We start from the raw sequence: 16,056 nt of genomic DNA on the forward strand, positions 1-16,056 counted from the left end.
TGAGGATGTACTTTTCCGATTTCCCGTGGAATGATTATTGGTTCCAGGATGAAGACCCTTCTGTGTGTGCTCAGCGCATCACAAAGGTAATTGTCTCTGGAATGGAGGCATACATTCCTCGTTCTTTCTCTACTCCTCACACTAAAAAGCCTTGGTTTAATCACGCTTGTTCTCAAGCTGTCAATGATAGAGAGGCAGCTCACAAAAGGTACCAGAGCCTTCAAACTAATGCTAATTATAAACTTTACATTTCTGCCCGGAATCGTGCCAAATCTATTCTCCGACTAACCAAAAACTCTTTCACTAATAGAGAATGCCAAAACCTTGCTTTCTCTAACTCTTCCCGTGACTTCTGGCATCTAGCCCAAAACATCTCCTCCAACTACACTTCTTCATCTTTCCCTCCACTCCTCAGTCCTGACGGCAACACTGCCGTCTCATTTATCTCTAAGGCTGAACTCTTCTCTCAAACTTTTTCTAAAAACTCCACTCTGGATGATTCTGGGCATATTCCTCCTACTCATCCCCCCTCTGACTCTTTTATGCCTGTTATAAAGATTCTTCAAAATGATGTTTTCTATGCCCTCTCTGGCCTCAATCCTCAGAAGGCTTATGGACCTGATGGAGTGCCTCCTATTGTCCTTAAAAACTGTGCCTCCGTGCTGTCACCCTGCCTGGTAAGAACACAACAACATGCAAATATTCCCTTGGCTACTTTGCTATATAACAAAAATACTTATAAAAACTAATCTGTAAAATAAAGTCGACTGCAGAGTGTAACTGCATATAACTGAATGTACCTCTAAACTAAGCACTTGCTGAAGACGGCAAGCTAAACTATGTGACAAAGCAGCATCAACATTATCATCAAACAGGACACACTGGCTGGACTTGGATGAGAGGGCTGTCCCTGTGGCTGGCGTCCTGACTACCACCCCTCGGGCCTGGTTTTGAATTCCGGCAGGTAGGCGATGTACAGCCCAGCCAGTTGTTCATCCTTCTTTGCAGAATGATCGATAAAATTGGTACCTGGGGTAAAGGTAAACTGTGGCGGTCCCGGACTTACACCGCCCATTCAAAGGTCAATGGTACGGAGCTGAACACCATGGCCAGGCACACCTTTACCAGTACCTTTGCTGTCCCACAGTAGACCAGACTCACTCCTGATGGACTGCAGTGGACTGTGGACCTTGATTCCTGAGTCTTGAGATGCTTCCCTTCCTTCCCAGACCTGTCAACGAGAGACCCTTGACTAACACGTTCAATACTGTATGCAATAATGGCACATTAATGCTCCTACAATATAATACAAACATACCAACATTTAATTAGAGATAGTGTGTATCATTTCAACACCTTTAGAGATACACACCAAGTTCAAAAGTGACAGGCAGAGATGGTGGTGGTGGCTGTACATGACTGGACAATGCTGAGGTGCACAACATGAGGGATGGGGAGGTAGGTGAGGTGATGAGGAGGTGATGTGTTCAGTGTGGTAAGGAGGCAAAGCTTGAGGGGTTGGGCACATCTGGAGGAGAAAGGACAGCCACATTAGTTAGCAAAGCAGAGGATAACATTAAAATTATTCTAGTCCACATGTCAGACCGTAGCCATAAGGAAGCCGGCCAGAGCAATATGGAAGTAGCCAAAATGAGGGTGTTGTGAGGGATGTGTGGTGTCACTGGGAAGGACAGAATCAGTAATGCAAGAACCAGACCAACAGTGAAGGAGGTGTAGACAGTGATTGGTGGTGTAACTGGGATGGACATAATCAGTAATGCAAGTACCAGACCAACAGTGCAGGAGGTGTTGCGAGGATGTGGTGTCACTGGGAAAGGCAGAATCAGTAATGCAAGAACCAGACCAACAGTGCAGGAGGTGGCCTCATATTTACCAGTTTCTGAGCCATAGCTATTGCCAATAAACACCATTAAGTAACCATTTTAATGATAACTCTATATAAAGGCACTTACTGGGGTCGAGGAGGCAGTTTTGGGGTTGGAAATCGGTAAACAGGAGGCTGGGTACAACAATCTGGAACCGTTGTGAAATTGGTACGGGCATGTTAATGAGACAATACAGGGAATACTGATGCGAGGAGAGTACTAGAAATGGAAGTGCAGGGAGGGAATGAGAGGTAGACCCAAGACAAGACAGCAGCAGACATGAGAGAAGGGCCTCAACACCAACACGACAGGCGATAAGAGGAACGTGGAGGCGGCTCGTCAAAACAACGACCCCGTATAAAGACAGGCTAATGAGCTGGCCAAGAAGAGGACTCCATGCCAGACAAATGTCTGTACCAAATTGAACAGATCCTTCATGTTTTGTTGGCTAGCATGGTATCTGAAGTGTCCAAAACAGTTGATGGACTTTCGAGTCACTTTGCTAATCTTTAAAAATAGCTGCTGCTATGTTGCCCAATCAGTGAACTTCAGAAAACACCTAACTTCTTCCCAAAGTGACCCACAAAGCTGGAAATGAGCTTAAACTGTTCCTCTTTAAATTCTTCATCTTCTGGTGTGCAACATGCCAGGTTTTGCCTGTTTTTACTATTTCATAATAACTGACTGATCAGAAAAACCAATTTTTTTTACATTTTTTGAAGATTTTTTTTTTAAAAGTTTTCTATTTCTTCCTGCTGATGCTTTATTTTGGCCAAGGTGTGTATTCAGTACTTGAAAACTGTCCACAGATCATATCAACAAGGTTTATTTTGATTATTTGAGCCTCTGTTTAGTTATAAAATCACATGTTTTTTTTCTATTTTCACTTGAGTTTGTTAGAGAGCGTCCACATTCTCAGCTGAATGACTTTGTTTTGATAATGGATACACCTGTTCTATGGGTCTCCTCCTTACATACTAGTACATCCACATCACAGACCAGCCACTGTGAATGCCATGCAGCCATCACTGCCACCAAAACCCAGCCCCACAAATCACCTACTGTAAACCTTTCCAGGTCCATCCAAAATGCCTACAAGCTTACACCTGTATTTAAGAAGGCTAAATTAAGGGGGACGAAGAGTGGTCTGAAATCGCGAATATGGCGTGCACAAAAACTGACTCCCGAAGCATGGATGGTCCAGTCACATTCTATGCTTAATGATGAATGTACTCTGTGCATCATTTTCCAATTTTGGGTGAATTCTGAGTTCTTGTGCATGTCAGATTTGTGATTTTTTGCACTATCCTTCCCCTTGAGTATGTTCTGCAGTGTTCCTTGTTCAGACATATGCATGACCAGAATCTGTCGTGAAATGGCAGAACATATGAACCAACAAAATGTCACATGACTATATGACCTACCACTAGCACACAGGCCTGGGGCACTCAATTTTCTACTTCCGAGCAGGTTGAACAGCGTCAACCACCCGTCAACCTTATTCTTCTTGGTGGAGTGACGTGAGGTTGGTGAGGAGGCAGAGAGGGTCCTCATGGCAGTCTCAGCGGTTCTGTTGGACAAAAAAAAAAAAAAATTATATAGGGTGCCTAAACTTGACCTCCAGCAGTCTGAGGGAGGGAAGGGAGGAGGGAGAGGAAGGGAAGCAGTGGGTGCTGGCCTCACCATCCAGCCACCCGTCACCACCTCCAGCTGACCAGGTTAGGTTAGGTTGGGTCTGTTAGTAGTGGTCAGTATGGGAGGGAGTGGCTGGTTATGGAGGTTAGTGTGGAAGTGATTGTCTGGTGAGTGAGAATGTAAGAGACAGACAGACAGGGAAAGAAGTGCAGATACAGACAGAGAGAACGATGGGATAAAACAAACAGACACACAGACAGAAAAAAAAGACAGGTAGGCTAATACACAAAGACAGAGACAGACAGAAAAAAACAAATGCTAACACAGACACAGACAGACAAGCTTATACAGACAGAAAAAGAAACAGAAAGGCAAAAACAGAGACAGACAGACAGACAAGTTTATACAGACGGAGACAGAGAGAAACAGAGGCTAACACAGACAGACAGACAAGCTTATACAGACAGAGACAGAGAAACAGAGAGGCTAACACAGACAAACAGAGAAACAGAGAGGCTAACACAGAGACAGACAGACAGACAAATAGAAAGAACGACAGACAAGCTTAAACAGACAGAGACAGAGAAACAGAAGCTAACACAGAGACAGATGAAAGAAAAACAGACAGACAAACATATATATATATATATATATATATATATATAGAGAGAGAGAGAGAGAGAGAGAGAGAGTCGTAAAGAAATGAAAAAGGATTGAAAAAGAAAGAAATGAGATGCAAGGTGTGTGTGTGTGTGTGTTGGATAGTATATGTTAATGGTCTAAATTTTATAAAAATAATTGTGCAATTATATATACATCAGTTTATGGTTACATACACACACACACACACACACACACACGGGCGGTGTAGTCATGGTAGCAAAAACAGTCGTTGGGCATCACAGAGGCATGGGTCATATTCTTCATGCCCGGCACTGGCCAGATGGCACTCACCCCGCGGCCCCATCCACCTCCACGGACCCTATGCCCTATGCGCAGCCTCTGCACCACCCAGCCACCCCTAAAACAAAATGAGGGGCTAGGGGACCCTTCCTCCTTCGAGGTGCAGGGGTCCCGTAGGTTTTGCCCTGCACCCATCACTGACAGCAGACTACCCGGATGCATCAGGGAAGCCTTCCGCGCGGTCGGGCCCCCCAGCAAGACCGGATCAGGGTCAGAGCTCGCACCCGACCCCAACCTCTACTTCTTAATTTGTTTTGGATATCTTTTTTTGTAGGTGTAGATGAAACTATATTTTAGTTTTATCCGCATAAAAATACTAAAGTCACATATTTCAGGATATGTTACCCTCCTCACTACAAACGTTAAGCACCAGAGTGAGGACGAAGAGAAACCTGCGTGGGCTACAAAATAGTCTGGATAATAAACAATGGAGGAGTATAGCTAGATAATTTAAATGCACCAGTTTCTTTTGCGTCTTTCAGTGGAATCCTTTCGATCTTCACAAAAACGACACACTTAAGTATTTAAAGGGAGTGTCTACAAAGCAGCTGAGAGTTCCCTAACACACTTCTGCTAAAAAGAAAAAGCTGAAGCTAAAACTAGCCTCAGGATTCCCGCCGGCCAGCTCGTGATTCAGTTTTCAAGTCCACGTACGCAGGAAAGCAGACTCAAATTACGCGTCTTTCCACGAGTCTCTAAAAACTGTCGAGTCAGCTTTGTAGCCGAAGCCTGGTCAAAGATTTCGTCCAGGTTTCTCTCTCTCTCTCTCTCTCTCTCTCTCTCTCTCTCTCTCTCTCTCTCTCTCTCTCTCTCTCTCTCTCTCTCTCTCTCTCTCTCTCTCTCACCGAACTAACAAGTACTGTTGATACCTTGCAGGAGTTTATCCAGGCCAACATCGTCGCCCCTCCTGCAATTGACGCCTCATCACCCTCCTCACCTGCACTCGATGCCCAGCCACCTTCCGAAGAAGGCACGTCTGAGGAACCAGTAGAGCTGACGCTGAATGCTTCACCCCCGTGAGAGGAGGAGCCAGACCCGCCCTAGAGCCATTTATCCTACTCATTGCTACAACAGATTTGCCATACTGGAGGAGGACGAGAACAGAGCACCTTCTTGGTCGGTGACTCTATGATTCGCCATCAGGTGGTTGAATTCTGTGGCAGAGTCCCCCGTCGTAGGCGTAACTACTGTTATCCTGGAGCTGGTGTTGACGACATCACAGCTGCACTGGACGAGGTCTCCGCTGTGGCCTCTAATGACTCACTCTTTGTTCTCCACACAGGTACAAACGACGTCACCACGACGGTCTGAGGAACTGCTGGACAAGTACCGTAGGCTCAGCCAGCAGTATAAGACTAACTCCCCTAATATTTTGATTTCAGGACTTCTCCCCCGGACCGGGGATGAGGGCGACTTCTCCAGTACGGCCTTCAGCCTCAACACCCGCCTGCAGACTCGCTGCGGAGAGCTTGACGTCAATTCTTTAACGCCTGGAACGATTTCTACGGCCAGAGTATACTTTTCCAAAGGGAAGGAATACAACTTACCCCCATCGGTTCAGCCATATTTGGAAGGATCCACACCAACCCCGTACGTAACGCCCTAACAAAAAAAAACGACTCTCAGCCACGTCCTTCCATCCCGCCCGTGTAAATAGACACCTCACACCGCAACAGACTCGTAACATTGAACCCTCCAGTACCTCTATTACCAAGCTTCAAGATAACCTAAGAGTCCTTAGTTTCAATGCGCGTAGCCTAAGAAACAAATTTGATGAACTGCGATGTCTTGCTCTGACAGAAAACTTTGACGTAATTGCTATAACCGAAACATTTATCGACACCACTAATATTGATTTAAGTTCCGAATACAACATAGATGGCTACAGATTCTTCAACAATGATCGTGTAAACCGTAGAGGTGGTGTCGCCCTTTTGTCAAAAAGCTACTTGCAACCTACTGACAAAACACCAAGAAACAGTAACGTTGAACATTTGTGCGTGCGAGTAAACATTGCAAAAGTCAATTTAAATATATCTGTCACTTACAGGCCTCGGGGCAATCACTTGATGGCGATCTTGAAATGTACAGCGTCTTAAGGCAGTCACTTAATAACAGCGACTCACTGATACTAGGAGACTTTAACCTCCCCCATATCGATTGGGCGACACTGTCGGGTACAGAAGGTGAGTCCCATAGAATGATCGAATTTCTAGAGGAAAATTAGCTAAGCCAAATGGTTTCTGACCCAACTCGACAAAATAACATACTTGACCTTGTCATAGCGACCCAAGATAACCTAGTCAGTAATGTCACGGTAGGAGAACACCTCGGTTCCTGCGATCATAAACTAGTGCGCGTTGACATTAGAGCTCAAACATCGGTGACTGAAAATAAAGTTAAGGTGCCCAATTTCAAAAGAGCCAACTTCGTAGAAATCCGACGAAAACTAATAGATATGCAACTATCAGATGACGGCAATGCAGAGGACGCCTGGCTAAACTTTAAAAATCACTTACTCACTCAGCAGGACACATTTGTCCCCTTGTGCGAGAAGCGAATTAACACTAATAAAAGTCCAACTTGGTTTAATAGCGAAATTAAACACTCAGTCAAGGAGAGAAAATTGTCTTACAGGTTAAAGAAAGACCAAAGCACGCCCGAAAACATTAGACTTTTCAATGATGCAAGGCGACGAGTAAAAAGATTAGTGCATCAGGCAAAGCGTAGATATGAAGAAAATATTGCAGCCAACTGTAAAAATAATCCGAAATCCTTCTTCAGTTACATAAACAACAGAAAGGCGATCAGAAGTGGAATTGGACCTTTAACAAACAGCGACAGTGCACTAGTGACTGACAGCCAACACTTTGCAAACCTATTAAATAATTAATTTTCCTCGGTGTTTAATAATAACAGTCTTCCCACCATCACCACCAACACCAGTACTAATGTAAATCCCGAGCATGCATTGTCTAACTTTGAAATAAAACCCGATGAAGTCCTTAAAGCCCTCAAATCACTTAAAACAAATAAAAGTCCTGGACCTGATAAAGTATATCCAACTCTGCTGAAAGAAACAAAGAGCGAAATACTCTCCTCCCTCACAACCGTATTCAATATGTCCTTGCGACAAGGCATTGTCCCTTCAGATTGGAAAAAGGCTAACGTGACACCGATTTTTAAGAAAGGAGACAAAAAAGTACCAGGTAATTACAGGCCCATTAGTCTAACTTCGGTTGTAGGTAAGCTACTTGAGGGCATAATTAGAGACAAAATTGAAAGCCACTCATTAATTGGGGACTCACAACATGGCTTCCGAAACAAAAGATCCTGCCTATCAAATCTATTAACCTTTTATAACGACCTCTTCACTGTTTATGACGTAACCAAATCACTGGACGTAGTCTATCTTGATTTCAATAAAGAGTTTGATAAAGTCCAGAATCATAAATTACTTTACAAATTAAAGCAAATAGGTATTGACGGTCAGGTAAACCAATGGATCGCGAATTGGTTGAGCAACAGACAACAAAGAGTAGTGATTGACGGATTTAACTCAGAGTGGGCGCCTGTCACTAGTGGCGTCCCTCAGGGCTCGGTTCTTGGCCCAGTGCTCTTCATTATTTACATCAACGACGTGGATGTTGGACTCAATAACCGCATTAGTAAATTTGCAGACGACACAAAGATTGGTAACTCGGTTCTCACTGACGAAGACAGGCAAAGCCTCCAAGAGGATTTGCACAAAATTTCAGCTTGGTCGGATAGATGGGAGATGCCCTTTAACGTAGACAAGTGCCAGGTCCTTCAAGTTGGAACGAGGAATAAAAGTTTGATTACGAAATGCGCGGCGTTAAACTCAAAGCGTTCAATGCGTCAAGGACTTGGGGTCAAAATCGCGTCAAACCTCAAATTCTCACAGCAATGCATCGATGCAGCAAATAAAGCGAACAGAATGTTGGGCTTCATTAAAAGAAACTTTTTATTTAAGAATAAAGATGTAATACTCCCGCTCTACAACAGTTTAGTCAGACCCCACTTGGAATATGCGGTACAGTTTTGGTCTCCCCACCATGCAAAGGATATTGCTAAATTAGAAGGTGTTCAGCGTCGGGCAACGAAAATTATACCTTCCTTGATCAACAAATCCTACGAAGAAAGGCTTTCTACCATTAACATGTTCTCTCTTGAGAAACGTCGCCTCCGAGGAAAACTGATCGAATGTTTTAAAATACTTAATGGTTTCACGAATGTAGACAGATCAACATTGTTTATGATCGATGACACTTTGCGCACGAGGAACAATGGCGTAAAACTCAGATGTAGACAAGTAAATTCAGACTGCACCAATTTTTTCTTCACCAACGTTGTAGTGCGAGAATGGAATAAGCTCCCATCATCAGTGGTCCAGTGTAACACGATTGACTCCTTCAAAAATAAGCTCGACCGTCACTTCCTTCAACTTAATATCAACTAGAGTAGAAATGCAACGTTTTGGAGTCTTCTGATTAATGTAAAATCACTTAGGTTTAAGGACAGACCACCTAGTCTGGACCCTGGTCTAATAATGGTCTGTTTTTCTATGTATATCTATCTCTCTCTCTCTCTCTCTCTCTCTCTCTCTCTCTCTCTCTCTCTCTCTCTCTCTCTCTCTCTCTCTCTCTCTCTCTCTCTCTCTCTCTCTCTCTCTCTCTAGATAGATAGATAGATAGATAGATAGATAGATAGATAGATAGATAGTTAAGTCAGACCCCACTTGGATTATGCGGTACAGTTTTGGTTTTGGTCTCCCCACCATGCAAAAGACATTACTAAATTAGGTGTTCAACGTCGGGCAACAAAAATGATCCCTTCTTTGCACAACAAACCCTACGACGAGAGGCTCTCAACCCTTAACATGTTCTCTCTTGAGAAACGTCGCCTCTAAGGAAAACTGATCGAATGTTTTAAAATACTTAATGGCTTTACGAATGTGGATAAATCAAAATTATTTATGATCGATGACACTGCGAACGAGAATAATGGCACAAAACTTAAATGAGACAAGTAAATTCAGACTGCACCAAATATTTCTTCCCCAGCGTTGTAGTTCGAGATTGGAATAAGCTCCCGCCTTCGGTGGCCCAGTGTAACACAATTGACTCATTTAAAAACAAGCTCGACCGACACTTCCTTCAACTTAATGTTACCTAGAGTAGAAATAAAAAATTTTGGAGCCATCTGATTAATGTAGAATCACTTGCTAATAGGTTAAAGGACAGATCATCTAGTCTGGACCATGGGGTCTGTATGGTTTTATTTTCTATGTAAATCTATGTAAATTCTCTCTCTCTCTCTCTCTCTCTCTCTCTCTCTCTCTCTCTCTCTCTCTCTCTCTCTCTCTCTCTCTCTCTCTCTCTCTCTCTCTCTCTCTCTCTCTCTCTCGCGCGCGTTTTCTCTGAGTGGTTCTGCAGATATGGTGAGCCCAGGAACCTAGGTTCGAGTCCCACCGATGACACACTGACTGTTTTAAACCATCGCCGAGTGGCGAAATATTACCCACTTGCTGCCCATATCTTCAATCAACCCTGACTTCAGGGACTTCGGTCAAGAGGAGCACCGGGGGCCAGCATGAGTTAAGCAAGAGGCATACATCACGGCAGCCACTATAAATAAAATTCGCCTGCGCCAATAACGAGGTGGGGTCGTCCAAGAAACTCAAGCAAGCCTACCGGCGTTATAGACAGCACCTTAAAAAAAAATAACGGGAGGCAGGACACAACCCCCGACTAATACCCATTCACTGCTGGCTGGACTACTGGACCGCTAGTTGGACAGGGGAAGACTGCCCATCCATCTCCCTTCCGCCCGGGAATCGAACCCGACACCTCTTGGTTGTACGGCGAGCGCCCTGCCATTGCACTACGGAGCCCCGTGCACGTACGTACGTGAGTGTGTGTGTGTGTGTGTGTGTGTGTGTGTGTGTGTGTGTGTGTGTGTGTGTGTGTGTGTGTTTTATGGTATGGGAAGGTAGACTAAAGCTGGCGTCACATTTAAACCTATTTTTCGCTTGTTGCTTGCCGAGCGCTGAGTATTTATTCTTTTGCGGGCAAGTGAGCAGGATCATCACCATTAAAAAAAAAATCAGTATGTCAACCATCGAACATCATCACTTGCGGCGGCATATACATAAATAAGCAAACAAACAGACAAACATCCAGAGTAATGGTCGTCACCGTTATCCGCCTTTCCATCAACAATTGCAGATTATAGGAATTCTACATATACCGTTGAGATGATCACTTTTGGAGTGAGAGAGAGAGAGAGAGAGAGAGAGAGAGAGAGAGAGAGAGAGAGAGAGAGAGAGAGAGAGAGAGAGAGAGAGAGAGAGAGAGAGAGAGAGAGTGTGTGTGTGTGTGTGTGTGTGTGTGTGTGTGTGTGTAATTCACCACGGCCTGATCACGAGTTGGACTCGCAATCGCCAGTAAGTACCTTCCTGACAAGAGCAAGACTCAATATAGTCAATCTTTGGGTACTGCCAGAACCTCCACACACCACACACCCCATCCCCTTTGCTGAAGGTGGGAAAGTAACCGCTCCTTGGCAGCGGAAATACCCCGGCCAGAGCAGGGCTCGAACCTCCACCTGCCAGGCCGCGAAGCCTGGCAGCGCAGAGATTTAAACCACTGAGCTATGGAATGATGTGTTTTTTTTTTTTTTGGGGGGGGGCGTGTGTGTGTGTGTGTGTGTGTGTGTGTGTGTGTGTGTGTGTGTGTGTAGGTGAGGGCCTTGGTCTTGGGTGAGGGTGGGTGGTTGACGCGACAAGTCTTAACAGTCTGTCCCACAGCGCTGAGGCAACGAGAGGAATGCTGAGCAGGGCAATCAGGCCCCCGGGTGTTGGGAAAGGCGTGTTTGGCCTAGCCAGCCTGTCCTGCCGCTCGGCTGGCTCTGGCCGTGGAGGAAAGGGAGGGGATGGGGCGAGAGGTTGGAAGAAGGGAGGGAAGAAAGGGAATAGATGGGAAACAGCCTCGTCAGCGTCGTGGGTAAGGTGTAAATGCGCTTTTGTGTGTGTGTGTGTGTGTGTGTGTGTGTGTGTGTGTGTGTGTGTGTGTGTGTGTGTGTGTGTGTTGTTCCTGCTGCTCCTAAAAAGAGTGCAGAGTGGCCGAAAGAATTTCGGGAAGAGAGGTGTCCTGATACCCTCCTCTTGAAAGAAGCTATATATATATATATATATATATATATATAGAGAGAGAGAGAGAGAGAGAGAGAGAGAGAGAGAGAGAGAGAGAGAGAGAGAGAGAGATTGTTTAATCTGCATTAATCCTATTGTCCAAAGTCTGAACCGTTCTTAACCAAACGGCATCAAACAACCACCCAAGCGCTGCTGTATCCCTACCTTGGCGAATATTTTAGGTGTAGGAAGTGACGGTTGTTTAATTTTAAAGTAAACAATTATGTCTGTCGCCAACGTACATAAAATCACACAACGGTACGCCGCTCAAAGTTGACTGAACACTGCTGAGCCCATGGCCATCACTGAATCTAAAGACTTTATAGGCGTATCAGCGCGTGCTGGCTGCCTTGTGTTACCGGAACCCGTTTTCTATTCCATTTTTCATGACTGGCATTGATCAACGCGTTGGGTCATTGAGCCCTGGCGGGAGACATTTCTCAGGGGTGACACGGGTAATCGTTCAACTGTCTTCCCCAAAAGAACGTAAACACACCAGCAGATCCTTCAACACACCTCTTGTCTACGTTTGGGTGAGATAGGCTTCTCTCACCGCAAGGCCTCTTTTCCTTTCATTAGCGCGAGGCGAGGGGGCAGGCCAGCAGACCCCCGCGCCCCGCCTCTTGTCTACGTGGTCAGGGTAACAGATTGGTCTCGAGGGCAAAATCTATCTAAGAACTTGATCATATTGAGCGAGGTGGGAATAAGAGAGTGGAAGAACATGCTGGCCGTGCTGACTCGAATCTTCACGCCCTGGTGTATGAGTGGACGACCACGTGAAGATAACAACTGTTTTGCCTGTGTGTGTGTGTGTGTGTGTGTGTGTGTGTGTGTGTGTGTGTGTGTGTGTGTGTGTGTGTGTTGTTCCTGCTGCTCCTAAAAAGAGTGCAGAGTGGCCGAAAGAATTTCGGGAAGAGAGGTGTCCTGATACCCTCCTCTTGAAAGAAGCTATATATATATATATATATATATATAGAGAGAGAGAGAGAGAGAGAGAGAGAGAGAGATTGTTTAATCTGCATTAATCCTATTGTCCAAAGTCTGAACCGTTCTTAACCAAACGGCATCAAACAACCACCCAAGCGCTGCTGTATCCCTACCTTGGCGAATATTTTAGGTGTAGGAAGTGACGGTTGTTTAATTTTAAAGTAAACAATTATGTCTGTCGCCAACGTACATAAAATCACACAACGGTACGCCGCTCAAAGTTGACTGAACACTGCTGAGCCCATGGCCATCACTGAATCTAAAGACTTTATAGGCGTATCAGCGCGTGCTGGCTGCCTTGTGTTACCGGAACCCGTTTTCTATTCCATTTTTCATGACTGGCATTGATCAACGCGTTGGGTCATTGAGCCCTGGCGGGAGACATTTCTCAGGGGTGACACGGGTAATCGTTCAACTGTCTTCCCCAAAAGAACGTAAACACACCAGCAGATCCTTCAACACACCTCCTGTCTACGTTTGGGTGAGATAGGCTCCTCTCACCGCAAGGCCTCTTTCCTTTCATTAGCGCGAGGCGAGGGGCAGGCCAGCAGACCCCCGCGCCCCGCCTGTCTACGTGGTCAGGGTAACAGATTGGTCTCGAGGGCAAAATCTGTCTAAGAACTTGATCATATTGAGCGAGGTGGGAATAAGAGAGTGGAAGAACAAGCTGGGCGTGCTGACTCGAATCTTCACGCCCTGGTGTTTGTGTGGACGACCACGTGAATATAACAACTGCTGTGGCTGTGTGTGTGTGTGTGTGTGTGTGTGTGTGTGTGTGTGTGTGTAATAGACTGCATTCCTTCCTCCAGCTGTCTTGAAGGAGCGCCTGGCTGAGCATCTGGTGCATTATTTTTATATATTCATTTTGCGAGGTGAGTGAGTGTACGTCTGAAGGCGTCTTAGGCGGAGAGCAAGAACTTGAACGTAACTCTCGTGTTTATGGCAGAGGAACACATATTTACTGTGTAGCTAATGATCACGAGCAGGAAGGATCTCTCTCTCTCTCTCTCTCTGTTTTGTTCTCAGGTATATCCTCTAATCCTTTTATTTTCTTCCTAAATGTGTATCTTTCAAGTCTTATTTTCATGTTCTTTTCACCTCCAGCATTACCGCGATCACTACCACCACCACCACCACGGCTATCACCACCACCATCGACACCACGAGACCCTCCCACCGCCTCACCTCCAACCAAACCAACATCTGTTTTCTTATTACTTTTTCAACGTGGGTTTCTATTTTTGCTCTCTTCTCGTTTCGGCAATACCCTCCTCTTTACCTGTTGTATATTTCCTATACTTCCATTCTAAGCTTCTTGGCAATACCTGCTTAACCCTAGTGTCCCTTTCAAGGATGTTTTAATGCAAAATTCCAAAGCTATTACTTATTTTGGTTTCTTCCTCTCATTCATAATGAATATTAAACATCTTCAAAACAATATAATAGCTACATCTTCCACTTCTCAACCCTTCCTCTCATCAGTACATGACAGAGTGCTCAGACTGTCCCTCATGTTTACCTTCTCTTCCCACCTGACTACTCCCTTCTCTTGCGTCCTCTTGATTCTCTTTTCTCACACTTGTCGTCCTAAAATTAAAGCGTTGATGACTTAATATTATGGACTTATCATTTGAAGGATCTTGATAGAAAGAGGAGTCAAGGAAAAGAAAACATATATATATATATATATATATATATATATATATATATATATATATATATATATATATATATATATATATATATATATATATATATATATATATATATATATATATATATATCTATATATATATATATATAGTGAAAAAGCTCAAGCTCCTTTCCTTTCTCGCTCATTGTCTGCCTCTCGAGTAATTCTAAACTTAAAGCCCTGAATAAAATACTTATTCATTACGCCCCAAAACTTTCCAATAATTAATACAACACTTATGTTTTAATTACATAGGCATCACTCTTCAATTTTTCTTCCTTCTCCGGGTAAAAAAAAAAGAACCTAAATTATGGGAAGAGATGGTAATAAATTAATGTGAGGCGGGCGTGGGCGGCGTGTGGCGAGGCGGCGCGGCGCGGGGAGCGATGCGTGGCCCGGGGAGGTGCGGGTGGTGGGGGTGTGGCGGAGGGAGATTGAAGATATGAACAGATAGAGGAAAAAGAAAAATGGGAGAGATGAATAAATGGACGGGAAAACACGCATTAACATAGATAAGTAAATACAGATAATATTGGATCAACAAATGAAAAACAGAGAAAAGGCAAAAGCGACCAAGTGGAATAGCATAAGCAACACCAAAACTAACAAAACACACAAATGGAGGCGAACAGTCCCCCCCCGCAAAAAAAAAAATAATAATCACAATCTAGAAAAAAAAATATATTCCGAAATAATGTAAAAAGCAACAACCACAACCACGACGCACAGTTCCACGCCACACAACGCCACACCATACCACACCACACCACACTACATAACGCCCCGCTCCGCCATACCACACCACACCACACCACACCACGCCACGCCACGCCACGCCCTACCCCAACAAAGTAATGTATACGCCAGCAGGCACCATAATCTGTGTCTGCGGCAGAGACCAGCACCCAAACCTTTCTTGAGGCGAGTTTGAGTTGAAAGTTTTGAGGGAGAGGCAGATGAGGAGGAGGAGGAGGAGGAGGAGGAGGTGAGAAAACAAAAGATGAAGATGAGGAAGGAGTGAACGAAAAAGGAGGATGAACAGGAAAAGGAGGAAGTTTTTTTTTTTTTTTGGGGGGGGTGAAGGCTTTCTTTCCTTCCCTACTCTCTCTCTCTCTCTCTCTCTCTCTCTCTCTCTCTCTCTCTCTCTCTCTAACCAATACTCTGTCGTGGCTCCGCAGAAGGCATGCCTAGCGCAGCCAAGCTCATGTACCCACTCGTATAGCCGAGAGACTAAAAAGGAACTCCGCATTTTCGTTGCCTTGTGTGAATACCGCCGGGATCTGTTACAAAGACACACGGCACACAGTTTTACCCAGATAACACCACGCAACACCTGAGAGACGAACACATCACCATCACGAGGAAGGTTTTTACCAGGTCTAGTCGAGCGATAACAGCAAGCTAAAGCCCGGGTCACACAGCCGAATCGCTTCCGAATCCAGCCCAAATGTCATTCGGGATATTCGGGCATGTTCAGGGCAAATTTTTAAGGTCAAATTTTTGTCGAGCTCAGAATCGGTTTGCATTCGGAAATATGTTTCGAATGCAAACCGAATGCAGACCAACCCCGAACAGAATGCAAACCAAATGCGTTCCGAACTTACACCGAATTCCGAAATTCAAAATTTAAGTTTTTTTCTTTACCGAATGCAAACCGAATGCAAATCGAATGTAAACCG

At 44.7% G+C, this 16,056-nt stretch overlaps 1 long non-coding RNA gene across 3 annotated transcripts in view; it reads right to left on the reverse strand.

The window, feature by feature from the left end:
* Positions 1-1,176: 1,176 nt before the first annotated feature.
* Positions 1,177-16,056, reverse strand: part of LOC126991792 (uncharacterized) — a 29,728-nt gene continuing 14,848 nt past the window's right edge. Inside the window, exons 4-5 of one of the 3 annotated variants that reach the window (XR_007745851.1) lie at positions 3,311-3,456; positions 1,177-1,231 (exon numbers count right to left, since the gene is read on the reverse strand). This is a non-coding gene — a long non-coding RNA (uncharacterized LOC126991792). Of the gene's footprint in view, positions 1,232-1,515; positions 1,529-3,310; positions 3,457-16,056 lie in introns of those variants that run through there. The other 2 variants (XR_007745852.1, XR_007745853.1) reach the window with 2 other exon arrangements.

Source organism: Eriocheir sinensis, unplaced genomic scaffold (genome assembly GCF_024679095.1).
Source record: "Eriocheir sinensis breed Jianghai 21 unplaced genomic scaffold, ASM2467909v1 Scaffold340, whole genome shotgun sequence".
In the NCBI taxonomy this organism is placed as follows: Eukaryota; Metazoa; Arthropoda; class Malacostraca; order Decapoda; family Varunidae; genus Eriocheir; species Eriocheir sinensis.